This window comes from Cervus canadensis, chromosome 19, assembly GCF_019320065.1.
Source record: "Cervus canadensis isolate Bull #8, Minnesota chromosome 19, ASM1932006v1, whole genome shotgun sequence".
Taxonomy (NCBI): domain Eukaryota; kingdom Metazoa; phylum Chordata; class Mammalia; order Artiodactyla; family Cervidae; genus Cervus; species Cervus canadensis.
In genome coordinates this window covers 57,889,274-57,914,644 of record NC_057404.1, presented here as the reverse complement: position 1 = coordinate 57,914,644, position 25,371 = coordinate 57,889,274, and the positions used below count along the sequence as shown (strand labels likewise).

Genomic DNA, 25,371 nt, shown 5'->3' with positions numbered 1-25,371 from the left:
TAAGTTGATCATGAAACTATTTCTGCTAAACAATTAGAGAATTAAAGCTTAAAATAGAAGAAAAATTTTTGAAAGCAATGTGGCTTGTAAATAAAAAAAATGACACAGAGACATTGAATAATATAATAAAACTCAATTAAGAGATTTATTAAAAATGTTATGTCCTTTAGATAAAAAATACTTTTAAAAATGCTTATGAAACGTTTAAAATTTATCTGGCTTCAAGTAGTACCTCAACAAAAATCTCCAAGTAGAGATTTTATAGGGCACCTCTCTTGATATTAAGCCAGTAAAATTAGAAATAAAATTAGAAATAAAAATTTGAAATGTTACTAATAAATCTTGATCACCTGAAAACTAACCCACTTTAAGATAAGGCTTGGTTCAAAGAAATGAAAGCTTTTGGAAAATTATAGCCAGAAATTCTGGAAAACATTATACTAAGACTTATGTAACAACAAAAGCTATATCCAGATAAAATTTTATGACTTTAAAGACTTTCATTATTGAAGAACACAGTAGCAAAACAATTTTTTTTAAATGCAGTAAAAACAATAAAATATGAAAGCTAAAACTCATTACATGGGCATAAATAAGAATAAAGAAACAATTTATAGCAGGTTTTTGAAAATAATTACAAAGTAGATGAATTCCCTATGAGACTTTAAAAAACTTATTTAGGAGAGCAGAAATATGTAAGAAATAAGAAAGGATACAATCAGAGACACAGAAAATATTTTAAAAAATGTAAAAGAAGGTTACATGTAATGGTACTGCAACAAATTTGAAAACCTAGAGGAAATGAATCACATTTAGCAAAATGAAAGTTGTCAGAATTTATTCAAAAAGAGGGAAATTTGAATAGATAATTAACCAGGAGGAGATTGGATAAGTAAATAAAAGTCTATATGCCCTCCAAAGGATAAGGGCATGATCATTTCACAACTGAGCTCTATCTTTTTTTTTTTTTTCAATATTTGTTTTTTATCCATTTACTTGGTAGTGCTGGGTCTTGGTTGTGGCATATGGAATCTAGTTCCCCGACCAAGGATCGAATCTGGGCCCCCTGCATTGGGTGCACAGGCTCTTAGCCGCTGGACCACAAGTGAAGCTTTGAGTTGCATCTTACTGTTTCGCTGATCCTGTTCGTGAGGTCAGTTGTCTTGCTGTTCACGTGGTTCGCACTGTTCACTAAACCCAGGGTAGGCAAGGTGTGAGTCAAGAGGCTGGAAGAAGACTCAGGAGCCACAGGCACTACAGACACGTATATTCTCTCCTGGCGGGCCCAGCCGCCGTAACAGTATTCTCCTCTGGCTGACCCAGCAGGCACAGCTGGGCCCCAGTGGTGACATGTCCCCACTTTCTAGATGGAGCTCGCATGTATGCGTGCTGCACACCCCCTGACCAGTGAGTACTTCGTGACATGCACGTGCAGGCTACAAATGATCTCAACTGTTACATAAGCATTATTTACAAAATGTGGGGCAAGAGCAAGAGGCTGTGGAGAGAGAGAGTCTGACCATACCATCCTGGCTAATTTGCTCTTTCCATATACCTACTTCTCAAGAAAACATAATTACAGTTTCATTTACACTATTCTTAACCATAAGAACATGAAATTCCCTAATTCGTATTATGAACTCTGTGTAAATGACACTTCGAATGTGTTAAGACAGTATCAAAAATAAAAAATGAAAAGTAAGTTATACTATGATCTTGTGTTCAGTTGTGTCTGACTCTTTGTGATCCCATGGGCTGTAGCCCACCAGGCTCCTCTGTCCATGGAATTTTCAAGACAAGAATACTGGAGGGTGTTGCCATTTCCTTCTCCAGGGGAAATTCCCATCCCAAGGATCGAATCTTCACTCTTGCATCTCCTGCATTGGCAACTGGATTCTTTACCATTGTGCCACCTGGGAAGCCTATACTATGGTCTTATTTGGGACTAAAGATGAAAAATTCCTTTAACTTATTAGCATGTATCTAATAATGTATCTAATAGAAGCATGGGTTTTTGATACACCAGCAGTGTACCAAAATATTCTCAAGGAATAAAATAAGATTTATTCAGGATATTTCCTTATCAGAAAATTGATCAACAATTCTTTGAAAGAGAAAACCATTATGATTCTATAGTTAAGGTGTTTAACAAACCTTGGCATTCTCACTGCAATGTAAGCTTTAAGTAAAGTAAAAATTGAAGGAAATCTTTAAAGTGATAAAGATAATATCTTAAAAATCATTATCAAATATTATCTTAAATGGCAAAATACTAAAACTACATTAATTAAAGATACTCTTTTAGGGATGCTTGCTCTTTTTATGTAATTTTCTTTAGTTACGGCTGCTCCGGGCCTTCCTGGCCACACGCGGGCTTCTCTCTGTCTTGCTGAGCAGAGCCTGCTCTCTGGGTGTGGTGTGCAAGTTTTCACTGCAGTGGCTTCAGAGCTGCGGCACCTGGGCTCTTGAGCACAGGCTCAGTAGTAATGCTACATCGGCTTGCTTGCTCTATGGCATGTGAGGTCTTCCTGGATCAGGGATGGAACCCATGTCTCCTGCATTGGCAGGAAGACTCTCTACCACTGAGCTGCCAGGGAAGCATGAGATGTTTGCTCTTGCTATTATTATTCAGCTTAACTTAGAGTTTCTAACAAACATAACAACAACAAAAAATAAAATATTTGAAATATTATTGAAAAAGAAGCTAAAAATAAGCCATTTTTCTCTTATTGATAAATATAATATTATATAAATTCCAACTGCCTCTAATTATAAAAGGGAACTGCAGTTAATGAGACTTTAGTACAATGGCTAGATAGAGAATATGTATATCATGACAGAGTCTACAAATTTCCAAAAGCCCACTATCCCTTCCTCTGTATTAAGAAAATGGTAACCAGGTATGCATTATCCCTATCATGTTACATCTCCCAGGGTTCCTTCCAATTACAACTTGCCTATATGCCAAAACCTTTGACTGTGTGGATCACAATAAACCGGAAAATTCTGAAAGAGATGGGCATGCCAGACCACCTGATCTGCCTCTTGAGAAACCTGTATGCAGGTCAGGAATCAACAGTTAGAACTTGACATGGAACAACAGACTGGTTCCAAATCGGAAAAGGAGTATGTCAAGGCTGTATATTGTCACCCTGCTTATTTAACTTATGTGCAGAGTACATCATGAGAAACGCTGGGCTGGAAGAAGCACAAGCTGGAACCAAGATTGCCGGGAGAAATATCAATAACCTCAGATATGCAGATGACACCACCCTTATGGCAGAAAGTGAAGAGGAACTAAAAAGCCTCTTGATGAAAGTGAAAGAGGAGAGTGAAAAAGTTGGCTTAAAGCTCAATATTCAGAAAACTAAGATCATGGCATCTGGTCCCACCACTTAATGGGAAATAGATGGAGAAACAGTGGAAACAGTGTCAGACTTTATTTTTGGGGGCTCCAAAATCACTGCAGATGGTGATTGCAGCCATGAAATTAAAAGATGCTTACTCTTTGGAAGGAAAGTTATGACCAATCTAGATAGCAGAGACATTACTTTGCCAACAAAGGTCCATCTAGTCAAGGCTATGGTTTTTCCAGTGGCCATGTATGTATGTGAGTTGGACTGTGAAGAAAGCTGAGCACCAAATACTTGATGCTTTTGAACTGTGGTGTTGCAGAAGACTCTTGAGAGTCCCTTGGACTGCAAGGAGATCCAACCAGTCCATCCTGAAGGAGGTCAGTCCTGGGTGTTCATTGGAAGGACTGATGTTGAAACTGAAACTCCATTACTTTGGCCACCTGATGCAAAGAACTGACTCATTGGAAGAGACCCTGATGCTGGAAGGGATTGGGGGCAGGAGGAGAGGGGACAACAGAGGATGAGATGCCTGGATGGCATCACCGACTCGATGGATATGGGTTTGAGTAAACTCTGGGAGTTGGTGATGGACAGGGAGGCCTGACCTGCTGTGATTCATGGGGTCGCAAAGAGTCGGACACGACTGAGTGACTGAACTGACCTGAACTGATGGCCAAATTCCCTCCAGTGAGATGTGGGCAGAGCTAACATTTGTCAGCTTTCTGCTTGTCCCATAAATCTAAACTTTACCCCATGCTCTCTTCTGCTGCTCTATGTGAGGGTGGAGACTATTGGAGCAAGCCAAGAAGCACACATTAAAGGTGGTAGAGCTGAATTCCCTGAGTCCCTTAATGACCGTCAGTGAAGAGCCATCTGCTAATTTATAATATACATCTGAACAGTCACAAGTGATAAATAAATTTGTGTTTCTTTGGGGTCACCACATTTTTGGGTTTCTTTATATAACAATTTAGTCTTTCTTAATGGAAGTACTGCAAAATCAATAGCTTTCTTTCTTCTAGTTATAAATATCCAGAAGTGTCAAAATAAAACCAAAACCTATAAAACACTTAAGAACAAATGTGAAAAGGATCTCTTAAAATCTTATTAAAATATAAATGATAATATCTTATTGATGAGTATAAATCATGATCTTAAAACATTCTGTAATGGCAAGAATATTTCATAAAATATAGATCCTCTATAAATTGACATGTGAATAGAGTGTGGGTTCAATAAAGTCTCGAAATTTTTTTTTTCTTTTTTGAAGTAGAAAGAAAATAGATAAAATGATTTTAAATAACATGTATATAAAAAGAAATGTCTGAGAAGAGACAAAAAATACGGAATAAAAGGACATCTTATGTTAGGCACTGCCCATATAAAGTCACTAAGTCAGTATGGTATTGGCATTAGAATTAATCAAAAGTCTGAAATCCAGGATAGAAGATCCAGAAATAAGTATAAGAATTTCACATGTGACAAAGCTAGTAGTAAAATTAATATTGAAATGATAGTTGACATAATAAATTATGTCTGACTCTTTGTGATCCCATGGACTGTAGTCTGCCAGGCTCCTCTGTCCATGGGGAATCTCCAGGCAGGAATACTGGAGTGGGTTGCCATGCTCTCCTCCAGGGGATCTTCCCAACCCACAGATTGAACCCAGGTCTCCCACATTACAGGTGGATTCTTTACCATCTGAGCCACCAGGGAAACCCAAGAATACTGAAGTGGGTAGCCTTTCACTTCTCAACGGATCTTCCTAACCCAGGAACTGAACTGGAGACTCCTGCATGGCAGGCAGACTCCTTACCAGCTGAGTTGCCAGGGAAATCCTAATCAAAAGTCAGTAATATCCAGAATAGAAAACCCAGAAATAAGTATAAGAATTTCATATTTAATAAAACTAGTAGTCAAATTAATATTGACATGATAGGTAATATAATAAATGCTTCTGGACAAGAAAAAGTAAACCCACATCAAATGACATTTACAGCCAAAGTATATAAAAAAAGTCTAAAATGTAAAAAATAATAAAAAGTCCTTGAAATAAGCATATATTATAAATGCAATTTTGGGGTGAGAGAGATCTATATAATATAGGAATCAGAAGCGTAAGTTGTATTTGGTTATATCATATTGGAAAAATACAAAAATGGAAGTGAATAAACAAACAATAGAGCTAGAAAAAAGTACAGTACAGAAGACTGATAAAGTTCAGTTTCTATAATAGTCAAAATGATAGTTGCTGAGTCATGTCTGACTCTTTGCAACACGTGGACTGTAGCCTTCCAGGCTCCTCTGGCCATGGAATTCTCCAGGCAAGAATACTGGAGTGGGCAGCTCTTTCCTTCTCAAGGGATCGAACCTGGATCTCCTGCATTGCAGGCAGATTTTTTATGATCTGAATCACCAAGGAAGCCAAGGCTTTGTCTGTTCACACAAACACACAAAATGTTAACAGATAGAATCCCAACAACAGCAACAACAAAAATTAAGCAAAAGACAAGAATTGAAATGAATAAAAAGTAACTACAGATTGTTAATATTCATATGACAACATACTTAAAATCACAAGCAGTCAGGAGCATGAAAATTGAGGTAACAAGACAATGCTTTATATCCATTATGCTGGGAAAATGGAAAAGAGCAATAGCCTCTATTGTTGGTGGGTAAGAAGAAGGAATTCTCTTAAAAATGACTAGCAGGTCTGTTAATTTCTGCAGTATCATTTGAACAACAACAACAAAAAAAAAATTTTGCAACATCTGTTAAAATTTAAAATATCATTTTATATAGTAATCTATCCCAGAGAAATAAAAGCACTGATACATAAGGGTATATAAATAAGAACTCAGTACAGCTCTGTTTTTAACTGACCAATAAAAAATATCTTAAAATAAAGATGTGTCAGTTGGTAAGCTAATGTCTGGCACCTTTAAGCACACTCTCCTATATTCTACTCTGGATCTGGGATGCTGTAAAGTCACACATCTCCCTCTGAATATAGTCTATGAAGGGCTCCACAGGGAAACTGGAAGCCTGGATAAAGAAAACGGGATTGCTTCCTGTTGGCTGTTTATCTGCTGCTTGTGTGTGAGCATCAGCCTAGGATCACTTCTTCCTCATGGCAGCACACTTGTGGAAACAGATTCAGGCTTCAGGCTCCAGCACCAGCTCATCTGGCTCCCTCCTCAGAAATCTGAGTTTCAGTTCCATTGGTGCCTCTTCCAAGCTTTTAATAATTCCGTTATCCTTCCTTTGTTCACACAGACCTAGGGGCAGATGATGGCTTTCTGCAATTTCAATTTGTAGTATCTTACTGTTCTGTTTTTTTTAGTGATCTCTTGTCTGGAAAACTCCATGGGCAGAGGAACCTGGTGTGCTGCAGTCCTTGGGGTCGCGAAAAGTTGGACACGACTGAGCAACTTCACTTTCACTTTTCACTTTCATGCATTGAAGGAAATGGCAGCCCACTCCAGTATTCTTGCCTGGAGAATCCCAGGGATGGCGGAGCCTGGTGGGCTGCCGACTAAGCGGTTGCACAGAGTCGGACACCACTGAAGCGACTTAGCAGCAGCAGTAGCAGTGATCTTTTACAGCTAGGCAATAAGTCTTTATAATAAATTCTCTATGATAAAACAAAAATTCTGGTTTATCTCTCCTGACTAGAACCTGACTAACAGTAAACAATGCTCATTAGCAGAGAAATGATTAAGTTATAGTGGAACCACAGCCTGAAATATTATGCAATAATGAAAAAGAATGATTCGGCTCTCTGCCATTTGACTGAAAGGGATTTCCACCAAATAAGACTGACAATGCAAAGTAAAATGAGAAGTGGTATAATAGGATTATTTGTAAAACATATAAAGTCAGACCCTCTGTAATTGTCTATGGGTGCATATATTTATGTGTAGACCCACATCAGTACATGGCTATATGAAGAGAGAAACAGTCACAGAAAGATACGCATAAATGCCTAAGGGTGCAAGTGGGAGGGCAGAGAAAGGAGATAAGGGAAAAGTTCTTAAGGAGCAAAAGAGCATGTTGGAAATTGTTTATGTAAAATTATATATGGATGTGATGTGTATATGAAATTGCAATCATTTATGAAGTTAGGCATGATGCTATTAAGGTAAAAAAAAGAATTTAAGTGTATAGGATGATTTCATTTATTTAAACACAAGTAAACAGAGCCTTTTTGAATAAAGCAGTGTCCACACCTCTGAAAGGAAGATTGTCTCCTGATAGGGGATGTGGCATTTTGAACAAGTTAAGCGTTTGCAATTCCTAGCATGAAAACAAAAGGAAATGAGTTTTTAAAAAGAGTTTGCCCACTCTAGTGTTGAAAATGTTTCAAACCAAAACTTATTTGGATGGGAAAAAAAGAACATAAAAAATTGATCATTGGCTAAGTTGCCAGAGCACCAGGAAAAAGACCATGAGGGTTTAATTCATGCATCTTTAGTTATGAAAAGACAGAGAATAAAGGGTGCAGAACAGCTGATAAATGCAGGAGATTATGGCTTCATTTCAGGGGTTGTATGAAAGGTGGGTGATACTAGGTTTTTTTTTTTTTGCAATTACTTCTTTTTGAATTGAAGTATAGTTGATGTATGGAGAAGGAAATGGCAACCCACTCCACTGTTCTTGCCTTGAGAATCTCAGGGATGGGGGAGCCTGGTGGGCTGCCGTCTATGGGGTCACACAGAGTCAGACACGACTGAAATGAATTAGCAGCATGGTTGATGTATAATATTATATAAGTTAAAGGTATATAATATAATGATTCACAAATTTTAAAGGTTGTATTCCTTTTGTAGTTATTCTAAAATAATGACTATATTGTCCATATTCTGCAATATACCCTTGTAACTTGCTTTATACATAATAGCTTGTGTTTTTTAATCCCCTGCCCCATTCTTGCGCCTTCTCACCTCTCCCCACACTAGTAATCACTAGTTTGTTCTCTATATCTGAATTAACTTCTTTTTTTGTTATAGTCACTAGCCTGTTGTATTTTTTAGATCCCACATATAAGTGATGTCACTTTTCTGAAGTGATGTCACTTTTCTGAAGTGATGTCACTGAACTGATAAGTGATGTCATATGATGTATCTTTACATTATATAGATTAAATTCAGTTCAGTTCAGTCTCTCAGTCATGCCCGGCTCTTTGCAACTCCACAAACTGCAGCACACCAGGCCTCCCTGTCCATCAGCAACTCCCAGAGCTTGCTCAAACTCATGTCCATACTGAGTCAGTGATGCCATCAAACCATCTCTTTCTGTCATCCCCTACTCTTCCTGCCTTCAATCTTTCCCAGCTTCAGGGTCTTTTTTAATGAGTCAGTTCTTCCCATCAGGTGGCCAAAGTATTGGAGTTTCAGCTTCAGCATCAATCCTTTAAGTGAATATTCAGAACTGATTTCCTTTAGAATGGACTAATTGGATCTCTTTGCAGTCCAAGGGGCTCTCAAGAGTCTTATACATCACCACAGTTCAAAACCATCAATTCTTTGGCACTCAGCTTTGTTTATAGTCCAACTCTCACATCCATACATGACCACTGGAAAAGCCATAGCTTTGACTAGACGGACCTTTGTTGGCGAAGTAATATCTGTGCTTTTTAATATGCTGTCTATGTTGGTCATAGCTCTTTTTCCAAGGAGGAAGCATCTTTTTATTTTATGGCTGCAGTCACCATCTGCAGTGATTTTGGAGCCCCTAAAAATAAAGTCTCTCACTGTTTCCATTATTTTCCCATCTATTTGCCATGAAATGATGGAACCGGATGCCAGGACTTCATTTTTTGAATGTTGACTTTTAAGCCAACTTTTTCACTCTCCTCTTTTACTTCCACCAAGAGGCTCTTTTGTTCTTCTTCACTTTCTAACATAAGGGTGGTGTCATCCGCATGTCTGAGGTTATTATTTCTCCCCACAGTCTTGATTCCAACTTGTACTTCATCCAGCCTGGCATTTTGCATGATGTTCTCTGAGTAGACGTTAAATAAGCAAGGTGACAATATACGGCCTTGACGTACTCCTTTCCCAATTTTGAATCAGTCTGTTGTTTCATGTCCAGTTCTAACTGTTACCTCTTGACCTGCATATGATTTTCAGGTCAGCATAAACTCTAAGTGTATAGCAGTTGAACTCTTATAGGACTGAAACATTTGCAATTAAATTCATTAAATTAACTATCAGCAATTAAACTTATCCCACAATTCTATCCTATATGACTATGTTCACAAAAATGGGAAGTTGACCAACCCCAAGTATTCTAAGAACAAACATGTAATTGACAAAACTTCTCAGATTTTTTTATTGATCCAGGAGTAAAATTCCTTTTGGTCATATACTTTCTCTCCCTATAATATTCTCACTCCATACTGCCAAAAGGAAAATCTACCATCAGTTTTCTTAAAGTTTTTTTTTAAACAAACATTCCTTATTAAGTATTCACTCCTTATTAATTAATGGATATTTCTTTATAAATACTTAACATTGCACTGACTTTTAGGATTTTTCTGTTTTGGAATCTCGGAGTTTCAGTAATACAGACTTCATATGTTCATCTGAATTTCAAATACACTTGAAAATGTTCCAGACATCTTCTATTTGTCCTTTGGGATCCACCTCCCACTCCTCTTCTCTGTTTCATGCCTAGAAGGCACACCAGAAAAACCTCAGCACAGCCTCTTTTGCCCTTTGACTTGCAGTTTCATTCCACCCATGCAGAACCCAGAAGGAGATTGTAGGAACAGAGGGTAATGAGGTCAGAGTCGTCAATTCTTCCCTGAGATCTAACAGAGGGTGGCTAGAGTCAGTTGGAGTCAGGAGGCCCTGTCCTCAAAACCTCTGTCTCTGGTCCTGGAGAGTAGGGTTCTACCCACCTTTTCAAGCCTGTGGTGGTAAACACCACTGCTGCTTCCAGACAGGACCTACTGACCTATTCCTTGCATTTTCTTATACTCTGTTCACACTTGTTGTAAATAGACACATAAAAGGAATGGAATTGGGTCATTTGCAGAGATATATATGGACCTAGAGACCGTGATACAGAGCAAAGTACATCAGAGAGAGAAAAACAAATATCACATGTTAACATGTATATGCGGAATATAGAAAAATGGTATAGATAATCTTATTTGCACAGTGGAAATAGAGACAAAGATCTAGAGAACAAATGTATGGACCCAAGGGAAAAGGGAAGGTGGGAGGAACTGGGGAATTGGGACTGACATACATGCAGTACAGATACTATGTGTAAAACAGGTAAGTCTTTCCCCAAGAACTAGTGGAAAGCACTGCACCTGCCAACACAGGAGATGCAGATTTGGTCCTTAGGTCCAGAAAATCCTCCGAAGAAGAAACTGACAATCCACTCCAGTATTCTTGCCTGGGAAATCCCAAGGACAGAGGAGCCTGGTGGACGTTCATGGGGTTGCAAAGAATCAGACATGGTTTAGCAACTAAACAACAATAACAATAAAATAGATAAATAACAGAATCCATTGTACAGCACAGGGAACTCTACTCAAGGCTCTGTGGTGACCCAAATGGGAAGCAGATCCAAAAAGAGGGGATATATATGTGTGTGTGTGTGTGTGTGTGTGGCTGATTCATGTTGCTGTACTGCAGAAACTAACACAGTATTGTAAAGCAACTATACTCCACTAAAAATTAATAAAGAAACAGATTAATTCTCTCCCAAATTATCCAGTTTTGAAGTACCATATGTTTCTTTCTAGATCCTGATGGATGAAAATGATCTTTAGTATTCTTTGTATCAGTTCAGTTCAATTGCTCAGTCATGGACTGAGTACACACGGCTTCCCTGTCCATCACCAACTCTGGGAATTTACTCAACTCATGTCCATTGAGTCAGTGATGACATCAAACCATCCCTTCCTCTGTCATCCCCTTCTCCTCCTGCCTTCAATCTTTCTCAGCATCAGGATCTTTTCCAATGATTTTTTTCTTTGCATCAGGTGGCCAAAGTAATGGAGTTTCAGCTTCAGCATCAGTTATTCCAATGAATATTCAGGACTAATTTCCTTTAGGATTGACTGGTTGGATCTCCTTGCAGTCCAAGCGACTCTCAAGAGTCCTCTCCAACACCACAGTTCAAAAGCATCAATTCTTTGGTGCTCAGCTTTCTTTATAGTCCAACTCTCACATGCATACATGACTACTGGAAAAACCATAGCTTTGACTAGATGAACATCTATTGGCAAAGTAACATCTCTGCTTTTTAACATGCTATTGAGTTTAGCCACAGATTTTCTTCCAAGGACCATGAGTCTTTTCAGTACTTTGCTGCAAGCACCATCTGAAGTGACTTTGGAGCCCCCCAAAATAAGGTCTCTCACTGTTTCCATTATTTCCCCACCTATTTGCCATGAAGTGATGGGACTAGATGCCATGATCTTAGTTTTCTGAATGCTGAGTTTTAAGTCAACTTTTTCACTCTCTTTCACTTCCATCAACAGTCTCTTTAGTTCTTCATGTTCGGCCATAAGGGTGGTGGCATCTGCATATCTGAGGTTATTGATATTGCGCCCAGTAATCTTGATTCCAGCATGTGCTTCATCCAGCCCAGCATTTTGCATGATGTACCCTGCATATAAATTAAACAAGCAGGGTGACAATATACAGCCTTAATGTACTCCTTTCCCGATTTGGCACCAGTCTGTTGTTTCGTGTTCAGTTCTAACTGTTGCTTCTTGGCCTGCATACAGGTTTCCCAGGAGGCAGGTAAGGTGGTCTGTTATTCCTATCTCTTTAAGAAATTTCCACTCTTTGTTGTTGATTCACACAGTCAAAGGTTTGGTATAGTCAATAAAGCAGAAGTAGATACTTTACTCAAACTCTCTTGCTTTTTTAATGATCCAATGGGCGTTGGCAATTTGATCTCTGGTTCCTCTGCCTTTTCTAAAACCAGCTTGAATATCTGGAAGTTCATGGTTCACATACTGTTGAAGCCTGGCTTGGAGAATTTTGAGCATTACTTTGCTAGCGTGTGAAATGAGTGCAATTGTGTGGTAGTTTGAGCATTCTTTGGCATTGCCTTTCTTTGGGATTGAAATGAAAACTGACCTTTTCCAGTCCTGTGGCCACTGCTGGGTTTTCCAAATTTGCTGGCATATTGAGTGCAGCACTTTCACAGCATCATCTTTCAGGATTTGAAATAGCTCAACTGGAATTCCATCACCTCCACTAGCTTTGTTCGTAGTGATGCTTCCTAAGGCCCACTTAACTTTGCATTCCAGAATGTCTGGCTCTAGCTGAGTGATCACACCATCATGGTTATCTGTGTCATGAAGATTTATTTTGTATATTTCTTTTGTGTATTCTTGCCACCACTTCTTAATATCTTCTGCTTCTGTTAGGTCCATACCATTTCTGTCCTTTATTGTGCCCATCTTTGAATGAAATATTCTCTTGGTATCTCTAATTTTCTTGAAGATATCTCTAGCTCTTTCCCATTCTATTGTTTTCTTCTATTTTTTGCATTGATCACTGAGGAAGGCTTTCTTTTCTCTCCTTGCTATTCTTTGGAACTCTACATTCAAATAGGTATAGCTTTCCTTTTCTCCTTTGCCTTTTGCTTCTCTTCTTTCCTCAGCTATTTGTAAGGCCTAGTTGGGCACAGTGACCCAGACAGGGACCAGAGAACAGTCACAGAGAAGGTGATACTGCCCAAGTGTCAGACTTTGCCCTCACTGTCATTCATTTATGGCCCATTTTTAAAAATTCCTCATTATATGATAATATTCGCCCACTAGAGAGTGTGGAATTATAAATCTTGATGCAGTATTTTTTGGGATATTTTAGAAACCCTGAGAGTCAAGCTTAGTTTGCATGAATGCAAGTCCTGTGCATGCATGCAAGAGGTCACAACCAGATTGTCTCTGAATCTTTATAGTAGTTTTAAGACAGCATTTCTCTCTTTATCGTTCTCTATTGTTCACCTTCCATAGCTAGAGTAATCCTTTCTGTAGCTATTTAAAAACAAACACAAAAACCAAACCCACACTTTAGTATTTAACACATTTCAGGATTCTTGTCTATTCTCATTAGATTAATTATTAGACAATTGAGAGTGGATAAGGAAATAAATGACCTGATAAGAATTCATATTAAAATTAAATTTAATTTTACCTCATATGCATTCTGTTGGATGCAGGAGGGTATGACTAAGAAAAGCACTGCAGAGTTACTGTCTTACAGAATATTATATTTAAGAATAAACTTGCCAGGATGGTTGGATACAAATTCCAACTACATCACTCATGGTGCCATCTTGGGCAAGTTACTCAGGCATTTGCAACTTCTGTTGAGGTAAGCGCAACCTGCTGATAAGGACACAGCCCTCTCAAGGTGGTTGTAAGAATTAAACTGGAATGTAGGATCAAATGTTCAGCATGAACATTAGGGGCTTAACAAACAACAGCAGCATTCATCTTACATTTTCTATAAATTTTAACTCTTTTTTCTATACAGCCTGTATTTCATTACATTCAAGGCATACTGTGTTAGAAAAAGAAGTTCTGAATCCATTTCTTGAAACTGTGGAAAAATTAGTTTCAGAAATGTGTTATGAAAGCGTGTCAGGATCTTACTGCTACTACTGTCCACAGGGGTAGCTTTAACTTTATGAAGTGATGCTTCATAAAGGGGACCACACCCTTCCTATATTGGCTCTGAAGCTAAAGAGGAAGCCGCTAATGGAGGAGGCTGCAGATGCTGAACCTCAGCTCGGGCCTATTTTTCCCCTGGACTCCTACTGTAATGGGCTTTTAACCTTTCTGTATCCGGGACATCTGTGCGAATTTACTTCCAGTACACAGGGTGAGGAGGCCCCGTTTCTGTGGCGCCATCTGCTGTTCATAGTGTATCCATGCCCATGGACTCCTAACAGGTGAGTCCTGAGAGGGCCACCGTGAGCATCCCTCTCTGCTTTATTGGTAGAAGAACTGAGGAAGGGGCATGACTTTCCTGAAAACAAACCTACATTAGATGGTAGAGTTGAGAGGACACGACTGTCTCTACATGTGAGTCCAGTAGCTTCTCCATCATACCATGTAGACCATTCATTCATTCATTTACCGATTTCAAACTGAGCTCCCAAAGTACAATGCAATGTGGGATATAACCCCACATTGTCCAACACTGCCTTGATGCTGAAATCCTAACTCCATATATGTCGTCAGGTGCACGCTAGGGATCCCCATTCCCTCCTTGAGCCTGCCACATGCCATGTCCTGGGTAACTGACAAGATGAGAAGACCAAGGCACCTGGCCACATGCACGCCTTTCGGTTCCCCCCGTCCAGAAACAGCACACTTACGCTCTGGGTGCCCTCCTCTCCCCAGTGCATGCACTCTTGCAGGGACTATCGATCAAGCCTCCTCCCCCAGCCCCACTCTCTGGCAGTGGCTGGACTCATAGCCCAAGCTGGGCCAGACACTCTTCTTTATCTAAAGCTTGAACACGACACTGTAAATCAACTATACTCCAATAATTTTTTTAAAGAAAAAAAGTATTATAAGCACTGGACTGAGTAGGATTTGGTCACCTTTCAATAAATACTGATAGAACTGGCTTGAGCCTCCCAATTTCCAGGAACCCTGATTTTCCACCAGACAGTTAAAAGCCGTATACGAGATAAATATATAATGTAAGCAAAAACTTGCTTGCTATGCAAACTCAAATATAGGGGATGTATAGAAATCCCCTAGCTACCAGTTCTGTTACAGCCCTCAAACTTCCTTTACATAAAAAAGACTCATTGTACATAAATAGCAGTTACTGATACAACTGACTTGGGAGTAAGTTTGTCTATTATTCTACTACCATTTTAAAGTATCTCTCAAGGAAAGGGTTTATATTTCCATTATATGTTTATTATCCTTAAATCCAGTACAGTACCTGCCTGGAGCATCATAGATGTTTGATAAATGAAATAGAGCTACTATTAATTCTGCATGATTCAGAGAGATAGTAGCATAAATATTCTTGAGAATACTAAACAGCAAGTATATGACTGTAATTTATGTGATATTTCATTCATGAATAATGAAATATATCTTTATTTTCTGCATTTTATAATGGAAATCAAAATCTATACCTATTTTTAAAATTTTGCTAAATTATACAGTCAAAGATACAAAGTAATATTGGATTTGTTTTGACTATAGTATATATATTTCCCATAAAATATTATCATTTCCTTCATGTGGCAACATTATTTATGAAAGTTTTGTACCAGTTCTGGATTAATCAGAAACAATCAGACTTTGACCTAAGACGGTGAGCTGAAATTTTTAAAAGAGATAAAAAGAACACTGACCTGATTGTGGCTAAAAGTATTACCTGGAATTCTGATGTTATACTGCATCTAATTCAGCTGCCTCTCCCCCAGTAGAGGTATTAGCTTTTATATGTTTGAGCTTTTCTATGTTTATGAAGTGTTTACATAATTTCAGTCACTCAGATGTGGAAATCTGATGGGCCTAAACTTTAATCTCAGTGGAAGTTGCTGAGATCCAAAACATGGGCATACGTGCAAGAAGGGAACTTGAACTAATGGCTATTTATTAAACCCATTTGAATTTCTCATAATAGAAATAATCTTAAGGGATAAAATATAATAAAATCAGGGCTGGTGTATCTGCTGAAAATTCTCTACTTCAATATCAGAAGTTCAAAGGGAATTAAGACCTTTGACCACAAGCAGATTTCAAAAATTAGTGAATTTTCAAACACACTCTGTGGTCAATGAAAATTAACACTTCCTAGACCTCCACTTAATATTAACAGAGTTCAGAGAACAATTCAGGGTCTGAAATTTTTAAAGCATAAAAAATGCAAAGTGAAGATATTTTACCAAAAATCAGTTCAGTTCAGTCACTCAATAGTGTCTGAATCTTTGCAACCACATGAACTGCAGCATGCCAGGCTTCACTGTCTATCACCAACTGCTGGAGCTTGCTCAGACTCATGTCCATCGAGTTGGTGATGCCATCAAACCATCTCATTCTCTGTTATTCCCTTCTCCTCCTGCCTTCAATCTTTCCCAGCATCAGGGTCTTTTCTTTGCATCAGGTGGCCAAAGTATTGGAGTTTCAGCTTCAGCATCAGTACTTCTAGTGAATATTCAAGACACATTTCTTTTAGGATTGACTGGTTGGATCTCCTTTCAGTCCAAGGGACTCTCAAGAGTCTTCTCTAACACCACAGTTCAGAAGCATCAATTCTTTGGCACTCAGCTTTCTTCATGGTCCAACTCTCACATCCATACATGACCACTGGAAAAACCATAGCTCTGACTAGACAGACCTTTATTTTTTCTTTTTTTTTTAAAATTTATTTATTTAATCGGAGGTTAATTACTTTACAATATTGTAGTGGTTTTTACCATACATTGTCATGAGTCAGCCACGGGTGTACATGTGTTCCCCATCCTGAACCCCCCTCCCACTTCCCTCTCCATCCCCTCCCTTAGGGTCATCCCAGTGCACCAGCCCCAAGCACCCTGTCTCATGCATCAAATCTGGACTGGCTATCTGTTTCACATGTGATAATATACATGTTTCAATGCTATTCTCTCAAATCATCCCATCCTCGCCTTCTCCCACAGAGTCCAAAAGACTGTTCTATACATCTGTGTCTCTTTTGCTTTCTTGCATGTGGGGTTATTGTTACCATTTTTCTAAATTCCATATATGTGTGCTAGTATACTGTATTGGTGTTTTTCTTTCTGGCTTACTTCACTCTGTATAATAGACAGAACATTTTTGGAAAAATAATGTCTCTGCTTTTTAATATGCTGTCTAGATTTGTCACAGCTTTTCTTCCAAGGAGCAAGCATCTTTTAATTTCATGGCTGCAGTCACCATCTGCAGTGATTTTGGAGCCCAAGAAGATAATCTCTTACTGTTTCCACTGTTTCCCCATCTATATGCTATGAAGTGATGGGACCAGATGCCATGATCTTAGTTTTTTGAATATTGAGTTTTAAGTCAGCTTTTTCACTCTACTCTTTCACTTTCATCAAGAAGCTCTTTAGTTGTTTTTCACTTTCTGCCATAAGGGTTGTGACATTTGTATATCTGAGTTTATTGATATTTCCCCGGCAATCTTGATTCCAGCTTTTGTTTCATCCAACCCAGCATTTTGCATGATGTACCCTGCATATAAGTTAAATAAGCAGGGTAACAATATATGGCCTTGACATACTCCTTTCCCAATTTTGAACCAATCCATTTTTCCATGTCCAGTTCTAACTGTTGTTCCTGATCTGCCACAGATTTCTCAGGAGGCAGGTAAAGTGGTCTGGTATACAATAAGATAAATAGGGACTGTTATCAAAATATTGGTAGTTCAAAATAAAACAATATTAGTGAATTATTACCAACAAGAAGAGTTATTTGTTTTTGTAACTAGTTTTCTGCAAGTCCTTTTAAAAAGATTTTTAAATTGATTTTATCATTTTAAATTATATAAATTTATATAATTTATATGTACAGAGAAATTTGCAAATTGCCTTTATAGTAACGGGTGAAGTCATTTCCCAATCTTTGAGATGATATTATTGATTGTTCTAAGATGCTGATGCAATACAGAATAAAATTAAAGTTGACTTCAAATCAGGCAATCTGTAAAACCATAAAAGTCCATTTACATATATATATATATATAAGCAGAAGCGTAATGTGTAAGCATGTTTAGAACTGATTGTGTTAGCGGACAATGGATGTGCTCTGCTCCCTTGGCATGTGAAGCCCTGAGGACACACATTTCAGGACAGCGGCGCTGACCCCCCTGATGCAGGGTGCCTCCACATCCCCATCAGTCTCTGGGGACCAGCGGGCAAATCACCAGCGCACAGCTGGCAACGCTGGAGGGCAGCCAGATGCAAAAGAGCACCACCTAAAACTAGAGGTGCACAGAACTGCCAAAATTTGAGCTGGTTGTTAAGAAGCAACTCCAGGTCCAGAAACTATTCAACATCTAGAAAGAGTCTACCTATAGTCATTCTAAATGGACAAATAAGCAAATCTCTCATAGAGCTTAGTGGCTTATATTAATACTTAATAGTATAAATTTCTTGAGTTAATAACATGTTAATTTATAATATGTCTTGACAAAAATATTAGATGTCTAAAGTGGTATAACGTTATAGTTGCTGATTAATTTGTGTCAGTGAGAAGTTTATAAATAGTTCAAGTATTTAAAAAATTGATGATAAAAACTGTGACACAAAGAAAGAAAGCATAAACTATGGTAAAAAAAATTAAATAAGAATTTTTGGTGGTAATATTAATGCATTTTCAATCAATAAGAGGTTTAGAAAATAAACTTCAAAATAGATCCTCTAATATTTTACTGTCTGTGGATGTGAGTCAGTATAGAGCTGCATATAAGTGGTATAGATTCTCTAATCAGAAATCCCAAGGTTGGAGCTCTGTTTCTATCATTTGCTGATTACCTGTGCAATCTTAGGACACTTATTTGACTCCTCTGTGCTTGTTTCTGTAATTGTGAAAATTGATGCCTTTGAACTATGGTACTGGAGAAGACTCGTGAGAGTCCCTTGGACAGCAAAGAGATCAAACCAGTCAATCTTCAGGGAAATAAACCCTGAACACTCATGGAAGAGCTGATGCTGAAGTTGAAAATCCGGTATTTTGCCCATCTGTTGTGAACAGCTGACTCATTGGAAAAGTCCCTGGTGCTGGGAAGGAATGAAGTCAGAGTCAGAAGAGGGCATCATTGGATGAGGTGGTTGGATGGCAAACCAACGCAAGGGACATGAACTTGGGCAAACTTGGGGAGATGGTGAGGGACAGAAAGGCATGGCGTGCTGCAGTCCATGGGGTAGAAAAGAGTCAGACACGACCGGGCAACTGAACAACGACAACAAAAATACCATCAGTACTTATATTTAAGTACCTCTGCTGTAAGAATTAAGTGTGATACTTTACATAAATATCCAGTTAACATCAAGCCTATATCCAGTTAATACCTGTCTTTTATTTTGATTACACTATCACATTTAGAATCACATTATTTTATTTTTCATGGCTTCCATTGATCCTCTAATAATATGAATTTTTTGAAATGATGAGAAAGTGATCACTTTTCTTTAATTTTTAAGATATCACTGAATTTTATTGCATAGAATTCCACATTTTATTAAATCAGTATTTCAAAAGTATTGCTACATGGAGAAATATGCTATCAGAGCATTCATTACTAAAGGCCAGATCTAAGAAATGCCTTTTGCACTTTCTATTTTACAGATGAAATAGATATGAACAAGTGAAGTAATTTCCTTGAGTCCCTACTTAACTGGTGGAACCTCAGTTTCTGCCACAAATCCAACATTTATTCAGCTGAACTTATTCAATATTCACTATTTCATTCATTTATTCATTCAACCAACAAACACGTATCAACACGAGTAATACTGAGTGTCAGACATCCAGCTATAGCTCTCTGATAATACGGTGAATAAAATGCAAATGTAAAAGTCATAAAATAACTAATATTTATAGTATACTTATGTAAAGTTAATTGAGGTTAAACCCGAACTTCACAGAAACAGGAAATGATAAGAAAAGTTTTAAAGACAATAAGGATGATGTGCTCTGTTACATTCACATAGGAAGGAGAGGACCAGGTAAAAGGATTGCTATGTTGCAACTAGCTGTAATCAGCTTGCTACAAGAGTGAAGGCTCTAATTTTTCCTTATATTAATCCCCATTGGGTGAGCCATGGAGAATCCAACATAGTCATTACCTCCCCATTTTACTGTTCGCTTGCATAAAGTTATACAACAGAACCAATGTATGTTCATGGGTTTATTCATGAGTATGTTGCATCACATTTTCAGTACAGACATTAAGAAAGCTGATTGTTAGCCAGGACATGGACACAACATAAATGTCCATCAACAGAGGAATGGTACATATATTGGAGTATTGGTACATATATTGGAGTATTACTCAGCTATAAAAAGGATGAAATAATGTCATCTTCAGCAACATGGATGGACCTAGAAATTGTCATACTAATTGAAGTAAGCTAGACAGAGAAAGACAAGTATCATATGATATCACTTATATGTGGAATCTAAAAAAAGGATACAAATGAACTTATCTACAAAGTAGAAATAGAGTCAAAGATATAGAAAACAAACATGTTTACCAAGGTGTTAAGTGAGATAAGGATAAATTGAAAGGCTGAGATTGACAAATACACACTATTATATATAAACTAGGTGACTAGTAAGGAACTGTATAGTCATGGGACTCTACTCAGTACTCTGTATTGACCTATATGGGAAGAGCACCTAAGAGAGAGTGGATATATGTATAAATGAATCACTTTCTGTACACCTGAAACTAGAACAACATTGTAAATAACAGAACATTGTAAACACTCCAACAAAAATTAACAAAAAGTGAAGCAACTGCTTCTTCCCATAAAAACCATCTCCATGTCAGATTTATTTTGATTAGTGAGCACCCTTACTAAGGCAGATCTTTTATAAAAGCAAAGTGGCTTAAAATGAACTTAAAAAAAAAAAAAAAAAGAGTATACCTGGATACTCATATAGGAAGAAAGGAAGCTGATTGTCACTAAGGATTTGCACCCACACCACCCTAGTAAAGTAAAACCAGCCCTATCACATCCTCCATCACAGACTGTGTGCCTTTTTAAATAATTTCTTTACTTGTTTACTTTCTTTCTTCCACATTCAAACAACATGACTTCTTATTTCTATTAATTGTGATTCAGGGAATTCTTAGCATCAAATCCAGCAAAAGTCAATTACTTTTTATTGCTAACCCCCTATCAATGCTACCACCACCTTCATTAACCATGGTAACAGTCTTTTTGCCAAATTTGTCTCCTTTTTTATTCAAACTTCTAAAAGTTGGAGTGCTTCAGGGATTACCTCTTGAATTTCTTCTCTATCTATACTTACTCTTGGATGAGCTCTCCCAGTTCTATGGGTTTAAGGATAACCAATAGAATGGAAGCTCTGAATTTATAACTCTTTGTCTGATCTCTTCTCTGAATTTCAGACTCATATGCCCAACTTCTTTGTCATCATCTACAAAACCTACTTAGCATCTATACATAGATATTTAACAGACAACTCAAATTTACTTGTCTAAATCTAAGTCACCCCTAAAATGATGCAGGACAAGAACACATTGAATAATCTAGGGCTTGCTCTAGCTAATTACATTTGAAAGAAAACACTCCTGTTCACACTTTTCATGGAGCCCTTGGTGTTTAACCAAAATAATAAATCTTAAAACTGAATTTTAACTATGTTAAAAAAAAGTAAGGTAAAGTTTCCTATGACCCTACATACTGTTGAACATTACAATCCATTCTCCTTGTGGCAATTAGAATTATTCTTTAAAACGCAAATCAAGCCCTCAGGGGTAGGAATCCTGTGAGAATTGCTTGCCATAAATTTTTGATTCAAGACTCAGTAAAAAGAAAACAAACAGCTAAAAACATATGCAAAGATTTGAATATATTCTTCACTGTATGCCTGAAGAAGGCATACAGATGGCAAACAAGCACATGAAATATGCCTAACATTAGTAGTCATTGTTGGGTAAATAAAAATTAAAAAAAGTGAGATACCACCACCAGCTAAGTTTCATGGCTAAAATTGTTTTATTTTAAATACAAAATGATCAGTATAACTGTTGGCAGGACATGGTGAAGAGGAAACCCTCATTCACTGTTGGTGGGAATACGTAATTGTTTAACTACTTTAGAAAATAATGTGACAGTTTCTTAAAAAGTTAAAAGCACATCTATCATATGACTCAGTCATTCTCAGTTCAGTTCAGTTCAATTCAAATGCTCAGTCGTGTCCGACTCTTTGCGACCCCATGGGCCACAGCACGCCAGGCCTCCCTGTCCGTCACCAACTCCTGGAGATAACCCAAGCTCATGTCCATTGAATCCATGATACCATCCAACCATCTCATCCTCTCTGGTCCCCTTCTCCTCCTGCCTTCAATCTTTCCTAGCATTAGGGTCTTTTCCAATGAGTCAGTTCTTTGCATCAGATGGCCAAAGTAATGGAGTTTCAGCTTCAACATCACTCCTTCCAATGAACACCCAGGACGGACCTCCTTTAGGATGGACTGGTTGGATCTCCTTGCAGTTCAAGGGACTCTCAAGAGTCTTCTCCAACACCACAGTTCAAAAACATCAGTTCTTCAGCACTCAGCTTTCTTTATAGTCCAACTCTCACATCCATACATGACTACTGGAAAAACTGTAGCTTTGACTAGACGGACCTTTCTTGGCAAAGTAATGTTTCTGCTTTTTAATAAGCTGCCTAGATTGGTCATAACTTTCCTTTCAAGGACCAATGTCTTAATTTCATGGCTGCAGACACCATCTGCAGTGATTTTGGAGCCCCCCTTTCAAGGACAAATGTCTTAATTTCATGGCTACAGACACCATCTGTGGTGATTTTGGAGCCCCACAAAATAAAGTCAGCCACTGATTCCACTGTTTCCCCATCTATTTGCCATGAAGTAATAGGATCAGATGACATAATCTTAGTTTTCTGAATGTTGAGCTTTAAGCCAACTTTTTCACTCTCCTCTTTCACTTTCATCAAGAGGCTCTTTAGTTCCTCTTCACTTTCTGCCATAAGGGTGGTGTCATCTGCATATCTGAGGTTATTGATATTTCTCCCAGCAATCTTGATTCCAGCTTGTGCTTCATCCAGTCCAGGATTTCTCATAATGTACTCTGGTTATAAGTTAAATAAGTAGGATAACAATATACAGCCTTGGCATACTCCTTTCCTGATTTGGAACCAGTCTGTTGTTCTATGTCCAGTTCTAACTGCTGCTTCTTGACCTGCATAAGGATTTCTCAGGAGGCAGGTCAGGTGGTCTGGTCTTAAAAATTCTTTAAGAATTTTTCAGTTTGTTGTGATCCACACAGTCAAAGACTTTGGTGTAGTCAATAAATCAGAAATAGATGTTTTCCTGGAAATCTCTTGCTTTTTTGATGATCCAACAGATGTTGGCAATTTGGTTCCTCTGCCTTTTCTAAAACCAGCTTGAGCATCTGGAATTTCACAGTTCACATATTGCTGAAGCCTGGCTTGGAGAATTTCAACATTTCTTTGCTAACATGTGAGATGAGTGCTATTGTGTGGTAATTTGAACAATCTTTGGCATCACCTTTCTTTGGGATTGGAATGAAAACTGACCTCTTCCAGTCCTATGGCCATTGCTGAGTTTTCCAAACTTGCTGGCATATTGAGTGCAGCATTTTCACAACATCATTGTTTAAGATTTGAAATAACTCAACTGGAATCTCATCACCTGCACTAGCTTTGTTTATAGTGATGCTCCCTAAGGCCCACTTGACTTTGCATTCCAGGATATCTGGCTCTAGATGAGTGATCACACCACCATGATTATCTGAGTTGTGAAGAACTTTTTTGTATAGTTCTTCTGTGTATTCTTGCCACCTCTTGTTAAAACCTTCTGCTTCTGTTAGGTCCATAAAATTTCTGTCCTTAATTGTGCACATCTTTGCATGAAAATTTCCCTTGGTATCTCTAATTTTCTTGAAGAGATCTCTAGTCTTTCCAATTCTATTGTTTTCCTGTATTTCTTTGAATTGATCACTGAGGAAGGCTTTCTTATCTCTCCTAGCTATTCTTTGGAACTCTGCATTCAAATGGGTATATCTTTCCTTTTCTCCTTTGTCTTTCACTTCTCTTCTTTTCACAGCTCTTTGTAAGGCCTCCTCAGATAGTCATTTTGCTTTCTTGCACATCTTTTTGTTGAGGATTGTCTTGATTCCTGTCTCCTGTACAATGTCACAAACCTACATCCATAGTTCATGAGGCACTCTGTCTATCAGATCTAGTCCCTTAAATCTATTTCATGTATTGCTGATGCCTGGCTTGGATTATAAGTATATAATCATAAGGGATTTGATTTAGGTCATACCTAAATGGTCTAGTGGTTTTCCCTACTTTCTTCAGTTTAAGCCTGAATTTGGCAATAAAGAGTTCATGATCTGAGCCACAGTCAGCTCCAGGTCTTGTTACTCTGGGTATTTTAATAAAGAGAATGAAAGCGTTTGTCCATAGCAAGACTTGTACACAAATATTCATAGAAGCCTTATTTATGATAGCAAAAATCCTGGAAGTGATCTAAATGTCCTTTAACAGATGAGGAAATAAACAAATTGTGGAACATTTATACAAAAGATTATCAGTCATCAACAAAAAGGACTGAATTTCTAATGTGACACAACATGGATGACTCAAAAAACTTGTGCTCAATGAACATTTTTTGGTTACATTCCAATTCTATTGCTAGAATGGAATGTCCAAATTCTAGAATATTAAAACTACTCCAGAGACAGAAGGTGGAGAGCCTCTTAGGGGTGAGAGTGGCGGGGAGCAGCAGGGCGGTGGAACTACCTAGTGATACAGTTCTTTGGGAGAAAGCCATGTTCATTGCTCTAATTGCAGTAACGGTTTCAGCAGGTCTATACATATGCTACAATATATACAATTGTACCCTTTTAACATTTGCAGTGTATAGTATGTCAGTTATACCTCAATAAAGCTGTGAACGTATATACTAGGTCAGATCTTACCACTGTTCTGCTCAAAGTGCTCTCTTGTCTTTCCATTGCTTTTTGAATAAAATTTAAAGTTCCTATTTTGGGTTAAAAGGTTCTATATAATCTGGCCCCTGTGTCTCCATCTGGTCTTTCTCCTGGTCCTGAATACATCAGACATTCCCCTGATCAGAAACACTATTCCTTCAACTGAACACATCTTCCCTACAAATCATCACAAATTATTCCTCACGTTTTTTTTTTTTTTTTTTTAATTCTCTAATCAAATGTCACCCCGTCACAGAAACCTTCCTTCACCACACCATTTACAGGAATCCCTACAAACTCATGA

General features: G+C 37.9%; 1 protein-coding gene and 1 pseudogene across 1 annotated transcript in view; one reads left to right on the top strand and one right to left on the bottom strand.

Annotated features, from left to right (window-relative positions):
* Nucleotides 1-25,371, bottom strand: part of MARCHF1 (membrane associated ring-CH-type finger 1) — an 816,302-nt gene that overhangs the window by 220,437 nt on the left and 570,494 nt on the right. The gene's annotated exons all lie outside the window — the stretch shown is intronic.
* The window catches only part of LOC122422003, a 70,825-nt pseudogene continuing 59,551 nt past the window's right edge, over nucleotides 14,098-25,371 (top strand).